The sequence below is a fragment of the Heterodontus francisci genome, unplaced genomic scaffold (genome assembly GCF_036365525.1).
Source record: "Heterodontus francisci isolate sHetFra1 unplaced genomic scaffold, sHetFra1.hap1 HAP1_SCAFFOLD_87, whole genome shotgun sequence".
In the NCBI taxonomy this organism is placed as follows: Eukaryota; Metazoa; Chordata; class Chondrichthyes; order Heterodontiformes; family Heterodontidae; genus Heterodontus; species Heterodontus francisci.
The window spans coordinates 4,449,257-4,467,092 of NW_027141936.1; positions in this window are offsets into that span (position 1 = coordinate 4,449,257).

Here is a 17,836-nt window from a genome sequence, read left to right on the forward strand (position 1 = left end):
CTGGTATCATGTCCCGTGCGTGTTAAACCATGAGGGAGGGGAACACTCTCTCCTCACTTATACTGTTCACCTGGGGAAATGTCCCGACAGTATTAAACCATCAGGGGAACACACTCTCCTCACTTATACTGTTCATCTGTTGACATGTCCCGTGTATATTAAACCATCAGGTGAACACACTCTCCTCACTTATACTGTTCACCTGGTAACATGTCCCGTGTATATTAAACCATCAGGGGAACAAACTCTCCTCACTTATACTGTTCACCTGATGACATGTCCCGGGTATATTAAACAGTCAGGGGAACTCACTCTACTCCCTTATACTGTTCACCTGGTATCATGTCCTGTGTTTATTAAACCATCAGGGGAACACACTCTCCTCACTTCTACTGTTCACCTGGTAACATGTCCCGTGTATATTAAACCATCAGGGGAACACACTCTCCTCTCTTATACTGTTCACCTGGTAACATGTCTCGTGTATATTAAACCATCAGGGGAACACACTCTCCTCACTTATACTGTTCGCCTGGTATCTTGTCCCGTGTATATTAAACCATCAGGGGAACACGTTCTCCTCAGTTATACTGTTCGCCTGGTATCATGTCCCGTGAGTGTTAAACAATCAGGGGAACACACTTTCCTCACTTATAATGTTCACCTGGTGTCATGTCCCGTGCGTATTAAACCATCAGGGGAACACACTCTCCTCCCTTAAACTGGTCACTTGGTGACATGTCCCGTCAGTATTAAACAATCAGGGGAACACACTCTCCTCACTTATACTGATCACCTGGTAACATGTCCCATGTATATTAAACAATCAGGGGAACACACTCTCCTCACTTCTACTGTTCACCTGGTAACATGTCCTGTGTGTATTAAACAATCAGGGGAACACAATCTCCTCACTTATACTGTTCACCTGGTGACATGTCCCATGTATATTAAACAATCAGGGGAACTCACTCTCCTCACTTATGCTGTTCACCTGGTAACATGTCCTGTGTGTATTAAACAATCAGGGGAACTCACTCTCCTCACTTATACTGTTCACCTGGTGACATGTCCCGTGTATATTAAACAATCAGGGGAACACACTCTCCTCACTTCTACTGTTCACCTGGTAACATGTCCTGTGTGTATTAAACAATCAGGGGAACTCACTCTCCTCACTTATACTGTTCACCTGGTAACATGTCCTGTGTGTATTAAACAATCAGGGGAACTCACTCTCCTCACTTATACTGTTCACCTGGTGACATGTCCCATGTATATTAAACAATCAGGGGAACTCACTCTCCTCACTTATGCTGTTCACCTGGTAACATGTCCTGTGTGTATTAAACAATCAGGGGAACTCACTCTCCTCACTTATACTGTTCACCTGGTAACATGTCCTGTGTGTATTAAACAATCAGGGGAACACACTCTCCTCACTTCTACTGTTCACCTGGTAACATGTCCTGTGTGTATTAAACAATCAGGGGAACTCACTCTCCTCACTTATACTGTTCACCTGGTGACATGTCCCATGTATATTAAACAATCAGGGGAACTCACTCTCCTCACTTATACTGTTCACCTGGTGACATGTCCCATGTATATTCAACAATCAGGGGAACACACTCTCCTCACTTGTACTGTTCACCTGGTAACATGTCCTGTGTATATTAAACAATCAGGGGAACACATTCTCCTCAGTTATACTGTTCACCTGTTGACATGTCCCGGGTATATCAAACAATCAGGGGAACTCACTCTACTCACTTATACTGTTCACCTGGTATCATGTCCCGTGCGTGTTAAACCATGAGGGAGGGGTACACTCTCTCCTCACTTATACTGTTCACCTGGGGAAATGTTCTGTCAGTATTAAACCATCAGGGGAACACACTCTCCTCACTTATTCTGTTCACCTGGTAACATGTCCCATGTATATTAAACAATCAGGGGAACACACTCTCCTCACTTATACTGTTCACCTGGTAACATGTCCCATGTATATTAAACAATCAGGGGAACACACTCTCCTCTCTTATACTGTTCACCTGGTAACATGTCCTGTGTGTATTAAACAATCAGGGGAACACACTCTCCTCACTTATTCTGTTCACCTGGTAACATGTCCCATGTATATTAAACAATCAGGGGAACACACTCTCCTCTCTTATACTGTTCACCTGGTAACATGTCCTGTGTGTATTAAACAATCAGGGGAACTCACTCTCCTCACTTATACTGTTCACCTGGTAACATGTCCCATGTATATTAAACAATCAGGGGAACACACTCTCCTCACTTATACTGTTCACCTGGTAACATGTCCCATGTATATTAAACAATCAGGGGAACTCACTCTCCTCACTTATACTGTTCACCTGGTAACATGTCCTGTGTGTATTAAACAATCAGGGGAACACACTCTCCTCACTTATTCTGTTCACCTGGTAACATGTCCCATGTATATTCAACAATCAGGGGAACACACTCTCCTCACTTATACTTTTCACCTGGTAACATGTCCTGTGTGTATTAAACAATCATGGGAACACACTCTCCTCACTTATACTGTTCACCTGGTAACATGTCCCGTGTGTATTAAACAATCAGGGAAACACAATCTCCTCACTTATACTGTTCACCTGGTAACATGTCCTGTGTGTATTAAACAATCAGGGGAACACAATCTCCTCACTTATACTGTTCACCTGGTAACATGTCCCATGTATATTAAACAATCAGGGGAACACACTCTCCTCACTTATACTGTTCACCTGGTAACATGTCCTGTGTGTATTAAACAATCAGGGAAACACAATCTCCTCACTTATACTGTTCACCTGGTAACATGTCCCATGTATATTAAACAATCAGGGGAACACACTCTCCTCACTTATACTGTTCACCTGGTAACATGTCCTGTGTGTATTAAACAATCAGGGGAACTCACTCTCCTCACTTATACTGTTCACCTGGTAACATGTCCTGTGTATATTAAACCAACAGGGGAACACACTCTCCTCACTTACACTGTTCACCTGGTAACATGTCCCGTGTGTATTAAACAATCAGGGGAACACACTCTCCTCACTTATACTGTTCACCTGGTAACATGTCCTATGTGTATTATACAATCAGGGGAACACACTCTCCTCACTTATACTGTTCACCTGGTAACATGTCCCATGTATATTAAACAATCAGGGGAACACAATCTCCTCACATATACTGTTCACCTGGTAACATGTCCTGTGTATATTAAACAATCAGGGGAATACAATCTCCTCACTTATACTGTTCACCTGGTAACATGTCGTGTGTGTATTAAACAATCAGGGGAACTCACTCTCCTCACTTATACCGTTCACCTGGTAACATGTCCCGTGTGTATTAAACAATCAGGGGAACACACTCTCCTCACTTATACTGTTCACCTGGTAACATGTCCCATGTATATTAAACAATCAGGGGAACACAATCTCCTCACTTATACTGTTCACCTGGTAACATGTACCGTGTGTATTAAACAATCAGGGGAACACACTCTCCTCACTTGTACTGTTCACCTGGTAACATGTCCTGTGTATATTAAACAATCAGGGGAACACACTCTCCTCAATTAAACTGTTCACCTGGTAACATGTCCCGTGTGTATTAAACAATCAGGGGAACACACTCTCCTCACTTATACTGTTCACCTGGTATCATGTCCCGTGCGTGTTAAACCATGAGGGAGGGGAACACTCTCTCCTCACTTATACTGTTCACCTGGGGAAATGTCCCGACAGTATTAAACCATCAGGGGAACACACTCTCCTCACTTATACTGTTCATCTGTTGACATGTCCCGTGTATATTAAACCATCAGGTGAACACACTCTCCTCACTTATACTGTTCACCTGGTAACATGTCCCGTGTATATTAAACCATCAGGGGAACAAACTCTCCTCACTTATACTGTTCACCTGATGACATGTCCCGGGTATATTAAACAGTCAGGGGAACTCACTCTACTCCCTTATACTGTTCACCTGGTATCATGTCCTGTGTTTATTAAACCATCAGGGGAACACACTCTCCTCACTTCTACTGTTCACCTGGTAACATGTCCCGTGTATATTAAACCATCAGGGGAACACACTCTCCTCTCTTATACTGTTCACCTGGTAACATGTCTCGTGTATATTAAACCATCAGGGGAACACACTCTCCTCACTTATACTGTTCGCCTGGTATCTTGTCCCGTGTATATTAAACCATCAGGGGAACACGTTCTCCTCAGTTATACTGTTCGCCTGGTATCATGTCCCGTGAGTGTTAAACAATCAGGGGAACACACTTTCCTCACTTATAATGTTCACCTGGTGTCATGTCCCGTGCGTATTAAACCATCAGGGGAACACACTCTCCTCCCTTAAACTGGTCACTTGGTGACATGTCCCGTCAGTATTAAACAATCAGGGGAACACACTCTCCTCACTTATACTGATCACCTGGTAACATGTCCCATGTATATTAAACAATCAGGGGAACACACTCTCCTCACTTCTACTGTTCACCTGGTAACATGTCCTGTGTGTATTAAACAATCAGGGGAACACAATCTCCTCACTTATACTGTTCACCTGGTGACATGTCCCATGTATATTAAACAATCAGGGGAACTCACTCTCCTCACTTATGCTGTTCACCTGGTAACATGTCCTGTGTGTATTAAACAATCAGGGGAACTCACTCTCCTCACTTATACTGTTCACCTGGTGACATGTCCCGTGTATATTAAACAATCAGGGGAACACACTCTCCTCACTTCTACTGTTCACCTGGTAACATGTCCTGTGTGTATTAAACAATCAGGGGAACTCACTCTCCTCACTTATACTGTTCACCTGGTAACATGTCCTGTGTGTATTAAACAATCAGGGGAACTCACTCTCCTCACTTATACTGTTCACCTGGTGACATGTCCCATGTATATTAAACAATCAGGGGAACTCACTCTCCTCACTTATGCTGTTCACCTGGTAACATGTCCTGTGTGTATTAAACAATCAGGGGAACTCACTCTCCTCACTTATACTGTTCACCTGGTAACATGTCCTGTGTGTATTAAACAATCAGGGGAACACACTCTCCTCACTTCTACTGTTCACCTGGTAACATGTCCTGTGTGTATTAAACAATCAGGGGAACTCACTCTCCTCACTTATACTGTTCACCTGGTGACATGTCCCATGTATATTAAACAATCAGGGGAACTCACTCTCCTCACTTATACTGTTCACCTGGTGACATGTCCCATGTATATTCAACAATCAGGGGAACACACTCTCCTCACTTGTACTGTTCACCTGGTAACATGTCCTGTGTATATTAAACAATCAGGGGAACACATTCTCCTCAGTTATACTGTTCACCTGTTGACATGTCCCGGGTATATCAAACAATCAGGGGAACTCACTCTACTCACTTATACTGTTCACCTGGTATCATGTCCCGTGCGTGTTAAACCATGAGGGAGGGGTACACTCTCTCCTCACTTATACTGTTCACCTGGGGAAATGTTCTGTCAGTATTAAACCATCAGGGGAACACACTCTCCTCACTTATTCTGTTCACCTGGTAACATGTCCCATGTATATTAAACAATCAGGGGAACACACTCTCCTCACTTATACTGTTCACCTGGTAACATGTCCCATGTATATTAAACAATCAGGGGAACACACTCTCCTCTCTTATACTGTTCACCTGGTAACATGTCCTGTGTGTATTAAACAATCAGGGGAACACACTCTCCTCACTTATTCTGTTCACCTGGTAACATGTCCCATGTATATTAAACAATCAGGGGAACACACTCTCCTCTCTTATACTGTTCACCTGGTAACATGTCCTGTGTGTATTAAACAATCAGGGGAACTCACTCTCCTCACTTATACTGTTCACCTGGTAACATGTCCCATGTATATTAAACAATCAGGGGAACACACTCTCCTCACTTATACTGTTCACCTGGTAACATGTCCCATGTATATTAAACAATCAGGGGAACTCACTCTCCTCACTTATACTGTTCACCTGGTAACATGTCCTGTGTGTATTAAACAATCAGGGGAACACACTCTCCTCACTTATTCTGTTCACCTGGTAACATGTCCCATGTATATTCAACAATCAGGGGAACACACTCTCCTCACTTATACTTTTCACCTGGTAACATGTCCTGTGTGTATTAAACAATCATGGGAACACACTCTCCTCACTTATACTGTTCACCTGGTAACATGTCCCGTGTGTATTAAACAATCAGGGAAACACAATCTCCTCACTTATACTGTTCACCTGGTAACATGTCCTGTGTGTATTAAACAATCAGGGGAACACAATCTCCTCACTTATACTGTTCACCTGGTAACATGTCCCATGTATATTAAACAATCAGGGGAACACACTCTCCTCACTTATACTGTTCACCTGGTAACATGTCCTGTGTGTATTAAACAATCAGGGAAACACAATCTCCTCACTTATACTGTTCACCTGGTAACATGTCCCATGTATATTAAACAATCAGGGGAACACACTCTCCTCACTTATACTGTTCACCTGGTAACATGTCCTGTGTGTATTAAACAATCAGGGGAACTCACTCTCCTCACTTATACTGTTCACCTGGTAACATGTCCTGTGTATATTAAACCAACAGGGGAACACACTCTCCTCACTTACACTGTTCACCTGGTAACATGTCCCGTGTGTATTAAACAATCAGGGGAACACACTCTCCTCACTTATACTGTTCACCTGGTAACATGTCCTATGTGTATTATACAATCAGGGGAACACACTCTCCTCACTTATACTGTTCACCTGGTAACATGTCCCATGTATATTAAACAATCAGGGGAACACAATCTCCTCACATATACTGTTCACCTGGTAACATGTCCTGTGTATATTAAACAATCAGGGGAATACAATCTCCTCACTTATACTGTTCACCTGGTAACATGTCGTGTGTGTATTAAACAATCAGGGGAACTCACTCTCCTCACTTATACCGTTCACCTGGTAACATGTCCCGTGTGTATTAAACAATCAGGGGAACTCACTCTCCTCACTTATACTGTTCACCTGGTAACATGTCCCGTGTATATTAAACAATCAGTGGAACACACTCTCCTCACTTATACTGTTCACCTGGTAACATGTCCTGTGTGTATTAAACAATCAGGGGAACACAATCTCCTCACTTATACTGTTCACCTGGTAACATGTCCCATGTATATTAAACAATCAGGGGAACACACTCTCCTCACTTATACTGTTCACCTGGTAACATGTCCTGTGTGTATTAAACAATCAGGGGAACTCACTCTCCTCACTTATACTGTTCACCTGGTAACATGTCCTGTGTGTATTAAACCATCAGGGGAACACACTCTCCTCACTTATACTGTTCACCTGGTAACATGTCCCGTGTGTATTAAACAATCAGGGGAACACACTCTCCTCACTTACACTGTTCACTTGGTAACATGTCCCGTGTGTATTAAACAATCAGGGGAACACAATCTCCTCACTTATACTGTTCACCTGGTAACATGTCCCATGTATATTAAACAATCAGGGGAACACAATCTCCTCACATACACTGTTCACCTGGTAACATGTCCTGTGTATATTAAACAATCAGTGGAACACAATCTCCTCACTTATACTGTTCACCTGGTAACATGTCGTGTGTGTATTAAACAATCAGGGGAACACACTCTCCTCACTTATCCTGTTCACCTGGTAACATGTCCCGTGTGTATTAAACAATCAGGGGAACACACTCTCCTCACTTATACTGTTCACCTGGTAACATGTCCCGTTTGTATTAAACAATCAGGGGAACACAATCTCCTCACTTATACTGTTCACCTGGTAACATGTCCCGTGTATATTAAACAATCATGGGAACACATTCTCCTCAATTAAACTGTTCACCTGGTAACATGTCCTGTGTGTATTAAACAATCAGGGGAACTCACTCTCCTCACTTATACTGTTCACCTGGAAACATGTCCCGTGTGTATTAAACAATCAGGGGAACACAATCTCCTCACTTATACTGTTCACCTGGTAACATGTCCCGTGTGTATTAAACAATCAGGGGAACACACTCTCCTCACTTATACTGTTCACCTGGTAACATGTCCTGTGTGTATTAAACCATCAAGGGAACACACTCTCCTCCCTTGAACTGGTCACATGGTGACATGTCCCGTGTATATTAAACAATCAGGGGAACACACTCTCCTGACTTATACTGTTCACCTGGTAACATGTCCTGTGTGTATTAAACAATCAGGGGAACACACTCTCCTCACTTATACTGTTCACCTGGGGAAATGTCCCGACAGTATCAAACCATCAGGGGAACACAGTCTCCTCACTTATACTGTTCATCTGTTGACATGTCCTGACTGTGTTAAAGCATCAGGGGAACTCACTCTCCTCACTTATACTGTTCACCTGGTAACATGTCCTGTGTGTATTAAACAATCAGGGGAACACAATCTCCTCACTTATACTGTTCAGCTGGTAACATGTCCTGTGTATATTAAACAATCAGGGGAACACACTCTCCTCAATTATACTGTTCACCTGGTAACATGTCCCGTGTGTATTAAACAATCAGGGGAACTCACTCTACTCACTTATACTGTTCACCTGGTATCATGTCCTGTGTTTATTAAACCATCGGGGGAACACAATCTCCTCACTTATACTGTTCACCTGGTAACATGTCCCGGTATATTAAACAATCAGGGGAACTCACTCTACTCACTTATACTGTTCACCTGGTATCATGTCCTGTGTTTATTAAACCATCGGGGGAACACACTCTCCTCACTTATACTGTTCACCTGGTAACATGTCCCGTGCATGTTAAACCATGAGGGGAACACTCTCTCCTCACTTATACTGTTCACCTGGGGAAATGTCCCGACAGTATTAAACCATCAGTGGAACACTCTCTCCTCCCTTATACTGTTCACCTGGTGACATGTCCCGTGTATATTAAAACATCAGGGGAACACACTCTCCTCACTTATACTGTTCACCTGGTAACATGTCCCGTGTACATTAAACCATCAGGGGAACACACTCTCCTCACTTCTACTGTTCACCTGGTAACATGTCCCGTGTATATTAAACCATCAGGGGAACACACTCTCCTCACTTATACTGTTCCCCTGGTAACATGTCCCGTGTATATTAAACGATCAAGGGAACACACTCTCCTCACTTATACTGTTCACCTGGTAACATGTCCTGTGTGTATTAAACAATCAGGGGAAATCACTCTCCTCACTTATACTGTTCACCTGGTAACATGTCCCGTGTGTATTAAACAATCAGGGAAACACAATCTCCTCACTTATACTGTTCACCTGGTAACATGTCCTGTGTGTATTAAACAATCAGGGGAACACAATCTCCTCACTTATACTGTTCACCTGGTAACATGTCCCATGTATATTAAACAATCAGGGGAACACACTCTCCTCACTTATACTGTTCACCTGGTAACATGTCCTGTGTGTATTAAACAATCAGGGGAACTCACTCTCCTCACTTATACTGTTCACCTGGTAACATGTCCTGTGTATATTAAACCATCAGGGGAACACACTCTCCTCACTTATACTGTTCACCTGGTAACATGTCCCGTGTGTATTAAACAATCAGGGGAACACACTCTCCTCACTTATACTGTTCACCTGGTAACATGTCCTGTGTGTATTAAACCATCAGGGGAACACAATCTCCTCACTTATACTGTTCACCTGGTAACATGTCCCATGTATATTAAACAATCAGGGGAACACAATCTCCTCACATATACTGTTCACCTGGTAACATGTCCTGTGTATATTAAACAATCAGGGGAACACAATCTCCTCACTTATACTGTTCACCTGGTAACATGTCCTGTGTGTATTAAACAATCAGGGGAACTCACTCTCCTCACTTATACTGTTCACCTGGTAACATTTCCCGTGTATATTAAACAATCAGGGGAACTCACACTCCTCACTTATACTGTTCACCTGGTAACATGTCCCGTGTGTATTAAACAATCAGGGGAACACACTCTCCTCACTTATACTGTTCACCTGGTAACATGTCCCGTGTGTATTAAACAATCAGGGGAACACAATCACCTCACTTATACTGTTCACCTGGTAACATGTCCGATGTATATTAAACAATCAGGGGAACACAATCTCCTCACATATACTATTCACCTGGTAACATGTCCCATGTATATTAAACAATCAGTGGAACACAATCTCCTCACTTATACTGTTCACCTGGTAACATGTCCTGTGTGTATTAAACCATCAGTGGAACACACTCTCCTCCCTTAAACTGGTCACATGGTGACATGTCCCGTCAGTATTAAACAATCAGGGGAACACACTCTCCTGACTTTTACTGTTCACCTGGTAACATGTCCTGTGTGTATTAAACAATCAGGGGAACACACTCTCCTCACTTATACTGTTCACCTGGGGAAATGTCCCGACAGTATCAAACCATCAGGGAAACACACTCTCCTCACTTATACTGTTCATCTGTTGACATGTCGTGTGTGTATTAAACAATCAGGGGAACTCACTCTCCTCACTTATACTGTTCACCTGGTAACATGTCCCGTGTGTATTAAACAATCAGGGGAACACACTCTCCTCACTTATACTGTTCACCTGGTAACATGTCCTGTGTGTATTAAACCATCAGGGGAACACACTCTCCTCCCTTAAACTGGTCACATGGTGACATGTCCCGTCAGTATTAAACAATCAGGGGAACACACTCTCCTGACTTTTACTGTTCACCTGGGGAAATGTCCCGACAGTATCAAACCATCAGGGGAACACACTCTCCTCACTTATACTGTTCATCTGTTGACATGTCCTGACTGTGTTAAAGCATCAGGGGAACTCACTCTCCTCACTTATACTGTTCAGCTGGTAACATGTCCTGTGTATATTAAACAATCAGGGGAACACACTCTCCTCAATTAAACTGTTCACCTGGTAACATGTCCTGTGTGTATTAAACAATCAGGGGAACTCACTCTCCTCACTTATACTGTTCACCTGGTAACATGTCCCGTGTGTATTAAACAATCAGGGGAACTCACTCTACTCACTTATACTGTTCACCTGGTATCATGTCCTGTGTTTATTAAACCATCGGGGGAACACAATCTCCTCACTTATGCTGTTCACCTGGTAACATGTCCCGGTATATTAAACAATCAGGGGAACTCACTCTACTCACTTATACTGTTCACCTGGTATCATGTCCTGTGTTTATTAAACCATCGGGGGAACACACTCTCCTCCCTTATACTGTTCACCTGGTGACATGTCCCGTGTATATTAAACCATCAGGGGAACACACTCTCCTCACTTATACTGTTCACCTGGTAACATGTCCTGTGTGTATTAAACAATCAGGGGAACTCACTCTCCTCACTTATACTGTTCACCTGGTAACATGTCCCGTGTGTATTAAACAATCAGGGAAACACAATCTCCTCACTTATACTGTTCACCTGGTAACATGTCCTGTGTGTATTAAACAATCAGGGGAACACAATCTCCTCACTTATACTGTTTACCTGGTAACATGTCCCATGTATATTAAACAATCAGGGGAACACACTCTCCTCACTTATACTGTTCACCTGGTAACATGTCCCATGTATATTAAACAATCAGGGGAACTCACTCTCCTCACTTATACTGTTCACCTGGTAACATGTCCTGTGTGTATTAAACAATCAGGGGAACACACTCTCCTCACTTATTCTGTTCACCTGGTAACATGTCCCATGTATATTCAACAATCAGGGGAACACACTCTCCTCACTTATACTTTTCACCTGGTAACATGTCCTGTGTGTATTAAACAATCATGGGAACACACTCTCCTCACTTATACTGTTCACCTGGTAACATGTCCCGTGTGTATTAAACAATCAGGGAAACACAATCTCCTCACTTATACTGTTCACCTGGTAACATGTCCTGTGTGTATTAAACAATCAGGGGAACACAATCTCCTCACTTATACTGTTCACCTGGTAACATGTCCCATGTATATTAAACAATCAGGGGAACACACTCTCCTCACTTATACTGTTCACCTGGTAACATGTCCTGTGTGTATTAAACAATCAGGGAAACACAATCTCCTCACTTATACTGTTCACCTGGTAACATGTCCCATGTATATTAAACAATCAGGGGAACACACTCTCCTCACTTATACTGTTCACCTGGTAACATGTCCTGTGTGTATTAAACAATCAGGGGAACTCACTCTCCTCACTTATACTGTTCACCTGGTAACATGTCCTGTGTATATTAAACCAACAGGGGAACACACTCTCCTCACTTACACTGTTCACCTGGTAACATGTCCCGTGTGTATTAAACAATCAGGGGAACACACTCTCCTCACTTATACTGTTCACCTGGTAACATGTCCTATGTGTATTATACAATCAGGGGAACACACTCTCCTCACTTATACTGTTCACCTGGTAACATGTCCCATGTATATTAAACAATCAGGGGAACACAATCTCCTCACATATACTGTTCACCTGGTAACATGTCCTGTGTATATTAAACAATCAGGGGAATACAATCTCCTCACTTATACTGTTCACCTGGTAACATGTCGTGTGTGTATTAAACAATCAGGGGAACTCACTCTCCTCACTTATACCGTTCACCTGGTAACATGTCCCGTGTGTATTAAACAATCAGGGGAACTCACTCTCCTCACTTATACTGTTCACCTGGTAACATGTCCCGTGTATATTAAACAATCAGTGGAACACACTCTCCTCACTTATACTGTTCACCTGGTAACATGTCCTGTGTGTATTAAACAATCAGGGGAACACAATCTCCTCACTTATACTGTTCACCTGGTAACATGTCCCATGTATATTAAACAATCAGGGGAACACACTCTCCTCACTTATACTGTTCACCTGGTAACATGTCCTGTGTGTATTAAACAATCAGGGGAACTCACTCTCCTCACTTATACTGTTCACCTGGTAACATGTCCTGTGTGTATTAAACCATCAGGGGAACACACTCTCCTCACTTATACTGTTCACCTGGTAACATGTCCCGTGTGTATTAAACAATCAGGGGAACACACTCTCCTCACTTACACTGTTCACTTGGTAACATGTCCCGTGTGTATTAAACAATCAGGGGAACACAATCTCCTCACTTATACTGTTCACCTGGTAACATGTCCCATGTATATTAAACAATCAGGGGAACACAATCTCCTCACATACACTGTTCACCTGGTAACATGTCCTGTGTATATTAAACAATCAGTGGAACACAATCTCCTCACTTATACTGTTCACCTGGTAACATGTCGTGTGTGTATTAAACAATCAGGGGAACACACTCTCCTCACTTATCCTGTTCACCTGGTAACATGTCCCGTGTGTATTAAACAATCAGGGGAACACACTCTCCTCACTTATACTGTTCACCTGGTAACATGTCCCGTTTGTATTAAACAATCAGGGGAACACAATCTCCTCACTTATACTGTTCACCTGGTAACATGTCCCGTGTATATTAAACAATCATGGGAACACATTCTCCTCAATTAAACTGTTCACCTGGTAACATGTCCTGTGTGTATTAAACAATCAGGGGAACTCACTCTCCTCACTTATACTGTTCACCTGGAAACATGTCCCGTGTGTATTAAACAATCAGGGGAACACAATCTCCTCACTTATACTGTTCACCTGGTAACATGTCCCGTGTGTATTAAACAATCAGGGGAACACACTCTCCTCACTTATACTGTTCACCTGGTAACATGTCCTGTGTGTATTAAACCATCAAGGGAACACACTCTCCTCCCTTGAACTGGTCACATGGTGACATGTCCCGTGTATATTAAACAATCAGGGGAACACACTCTCCTGACTTATACTGTTCACCTGGTAACATGTCCTGTGTGTATTAAACAATCAGGGGAACACACTCTCCTCACTTATACTGTTCACCTGGGGAAATGTCCCGACAGTATCAAACCATCAGGGGAACACAGTCTCCTCACTTATACTGTTCATCTGTTGACATGTCCTGACTGTGTTAAAGCATCAGGGGAACTCACTCTCCTCACTTATACTGTTCACCTGGTAACATGTCCTGTGTGTATTAAACAATCAGGGGAACACAATCTCCTCACTTATACTGTTCAGCTGGTAACATGTCCTGTGTATATTAAACAATCAGGGGAACACACTCTCCTCAATTATACTGTTCACCTGGTAACATGTCCCGTGTGTATTAAACAATCAGGGGAACTCACTCTACTCACTTATACTGTTCACCTGGTATCATGTCCTGTGTTTATTAAACCATCGGGGGAACACAATCTCCTCACTTATACTGTTCACCTGGTAACATGTCCCGGTATATTAAACAATCAGGGGAACTCACTCTACTCACTTATACTGTTCACCTGGTATCATGTCCTGTGTTTATTAAACCATCGGGGGAACACACTCTCCTCACTTATACTGTTCACCTGGTAACATGTCCCGTGCATGTTAAACCATGAGGGGAACACTCTCTCCTCACTTATACTGTTCACCTGGGGAAATGTCCCGACAGTATTAAACCATCAGTGGAACACTCTCTCCTCCCTTATACTGTTCACCTGGTGACATGTCCCGTGTATATTAAAACATCAGGGGAACACACTCTCCTCACTTATACTGTTCACCTGGTAACATGTCCCGTGTACATTAAACCATCAGGGGAACACACTCTCCTCACTTCTACTGTTCACCTGGTAACATGTCCCGTGTATATTAAACCATCAGGGGAACACACTCTCCTCACTTATACTGTTCCCCTGGTAACATGTCCCGTGTATATTAAACGATCAAGGGAACACACTCTCCTCACTTATACTGTTCACCTGGTAACATGTCCTGTGTGTATTAAACAATCAGGGGAAATCACTCTCCTCACTTATACTGTTCACCTGGTAACATGTCCCGTGTGTATTAAACAATCAGGGAAACACAATCTCCTCACTTATACTGTTCACCTGGTAACATGTCCTGTGTGTATTAAACAATCAGGGGAACACAATCTCCTCACTTATACTGTTCACCTGGTAACATGTCCCATGTATATTAAACAATCAGGGGAACACACTCTCCTCACTTATACTGTTCACCTGGTAACATGTCCTGTGTGTATTAAACAATCAGGGGAACTCACTCTCCTCACTTATACTGTTCACCTGGTAACATGTCCTGTGTATATTAAACCATCAGGGGAACACACTCTCCTCACTTATACTGTTCACCTGGTAACATGTCCCGTGTGTATTAAACAATCAGGGGAACACACTCTCCTCACTTATACTGTTCACCTGGTAACATGTCCTGTGTGTATTAAACCATCAGGGGAACACAATCTCCTCACTTATACTGTTCACCTGGTAACATGTCCCATGTATATTAAACAATCAGGGGAACACAATCTCCTCACATATACTGTTCACCTGGTAACATGTCCTGTGTATATTAAACAATCAGGGGAACACAATCTCCTCACTTATACTGTTCACCTGGTAACATGTCCTGTGTGTATTAAACAATCAGGGGAACTCACTCTCCTCACTTATACTGTTCACCTGGTAACATTTCCCGTGTATATTAAACAATCAGGGGAACTCACACTCCTCACTTATACTGTTCACCTGGTAACATGTCCCGTGTGTATTAAACAATCAGGGGAACACACTCTCCTCACTTATACTGTTCACCTGGTAACATGTCCCGTGTGTATTAAACAATCAGGGGAACACAATCACCTCACTTATACTGTTCACCTGGTAACATGTCCGATGTATATTAAACAATCAGGGGAACACAATCTCCTCACATATACTATTCACCTGGTAACATGTCCCATGTATATTAAACAATCAGTGGAACACAATCTCCTCACTTATACTGTTCACCTGGTAACATGTCCTGTGTGTATTAAACCATCAGTGGAACACACTCTCCTCCCTTAAACTGGTCACATGGTGACATGTCCCGTCAGTATTAAACAATCAGGGGAACACACTCTCCTGACTTTTACTGTTCACCTGGTAACATGTCCTGTGTGTATTAAACAATCAGGGGAACACACTCTCCTCACTTATACTGTTCACCTGGGGAAATGTCCCGACAGTATCAAACCATCAGGGAAACACACTCTCCTCACTTATACTGTTCATCTGTTGACATGTCGTGTGTGTATTAAACAATCAGGGGAACTCACTCTCCTCACTTATACTGTTCACCTGGTAACATGTCCCGTGTGTATTAAACAATCAGGGGAACACACTCTCCTCACTTATACTGTTCACCTGGTAACATGTCCTGTGTGTATTAAACCATCAGGGGAACACACTCTCCTCCCTTAAACTGGTCACATGGTGACATGTCCCGTCAGTATTAAACAATCAGGGGAACACACTCTCCTGACTTTTACTGTTCACCTGGGGAAATGTCCCGACAGTATCAAACCATCAGGGGAACACACTCTCCTCACTTATACTGTTCATCTGTTGACATGTCCTGACTGTGTTAAAGCATCAGGGGAACTCACTCTCCTCACTTATACTGTTCAGCTGGTAACATGTCCTGTGTATATTAAACAATCAGGGGAACACACTCTCCTCAATTAAACTGTTCACCTGGTAACATGTCCTGTGTGTATTAAACAATCAGGGGAACTCACTCTCCTCACTTATACTGTTCACCTGGTAACATGTCCCGTGTGTATTAAACAATCAGGGGAACTCACTCTACTCACTTATACTGTTCACCTGGTATCATGTCCTGTGTTTATTAAACCATCGGGGGAACACAATCTCCTCACTTATGCTGTTCACCTGGTAACATGTCCCGGTATATTAAACAATCAGGGGAACTCACTCTACTCACTTATACTGTTCACCTGGTATCATGTCCTGTGTTTATTAAACCATCGGGGGAACACACTCTCCTCCCTTATACTGTTCACCTGGTGACATGTCCCGTGTATATTAAACCATCAGGGGAACACACTCTCCTCACTTATACTGTTCACCTGGTAACATGTCCTGTGTGTATTAAACAATCAGGGGAACTCACTCTCCTCACTTATACTGTTCACCTGGTAACATGTCCCGTGTGTATTAAACAATCAGGGAAACACAATCTCCTCACTTATACTGTTCACCTGGTAACATGTCCTGTGTGTATTAAACAATCAGGGGAACACAATCTCCTCACTTATACTGTTTACCTGGTAACATGTCCCATGTATATTAAACAATCAGGGGAACACACTCTCCTCACTTATACTGTTCACCTGGTAACATGTCCTGTGTGTATTAAACAATCAGGGGAACTCACTCTCCTCACTTATACTGTTCACCTGGTAACATGTCCTGTGTATATTAAACCATCAGGGGAACACACTCTCCTCACTTATACTGTTCACCTGGTAACATGTCGTGTGTGTATTAAACAATCAGGGGAACTCACTCTCCTCACTTATACTGTTCACCTGGTAACATGTCCCGTGTGTATTAAACAATCAGGGGAACACAATCTCCTCACTTATACTGTTCACCTGGTAACATGTCGTGTGTGTATTAAACAATCAGGGGAACTCACTCTCCTCACTTATACTGTTCACCTGG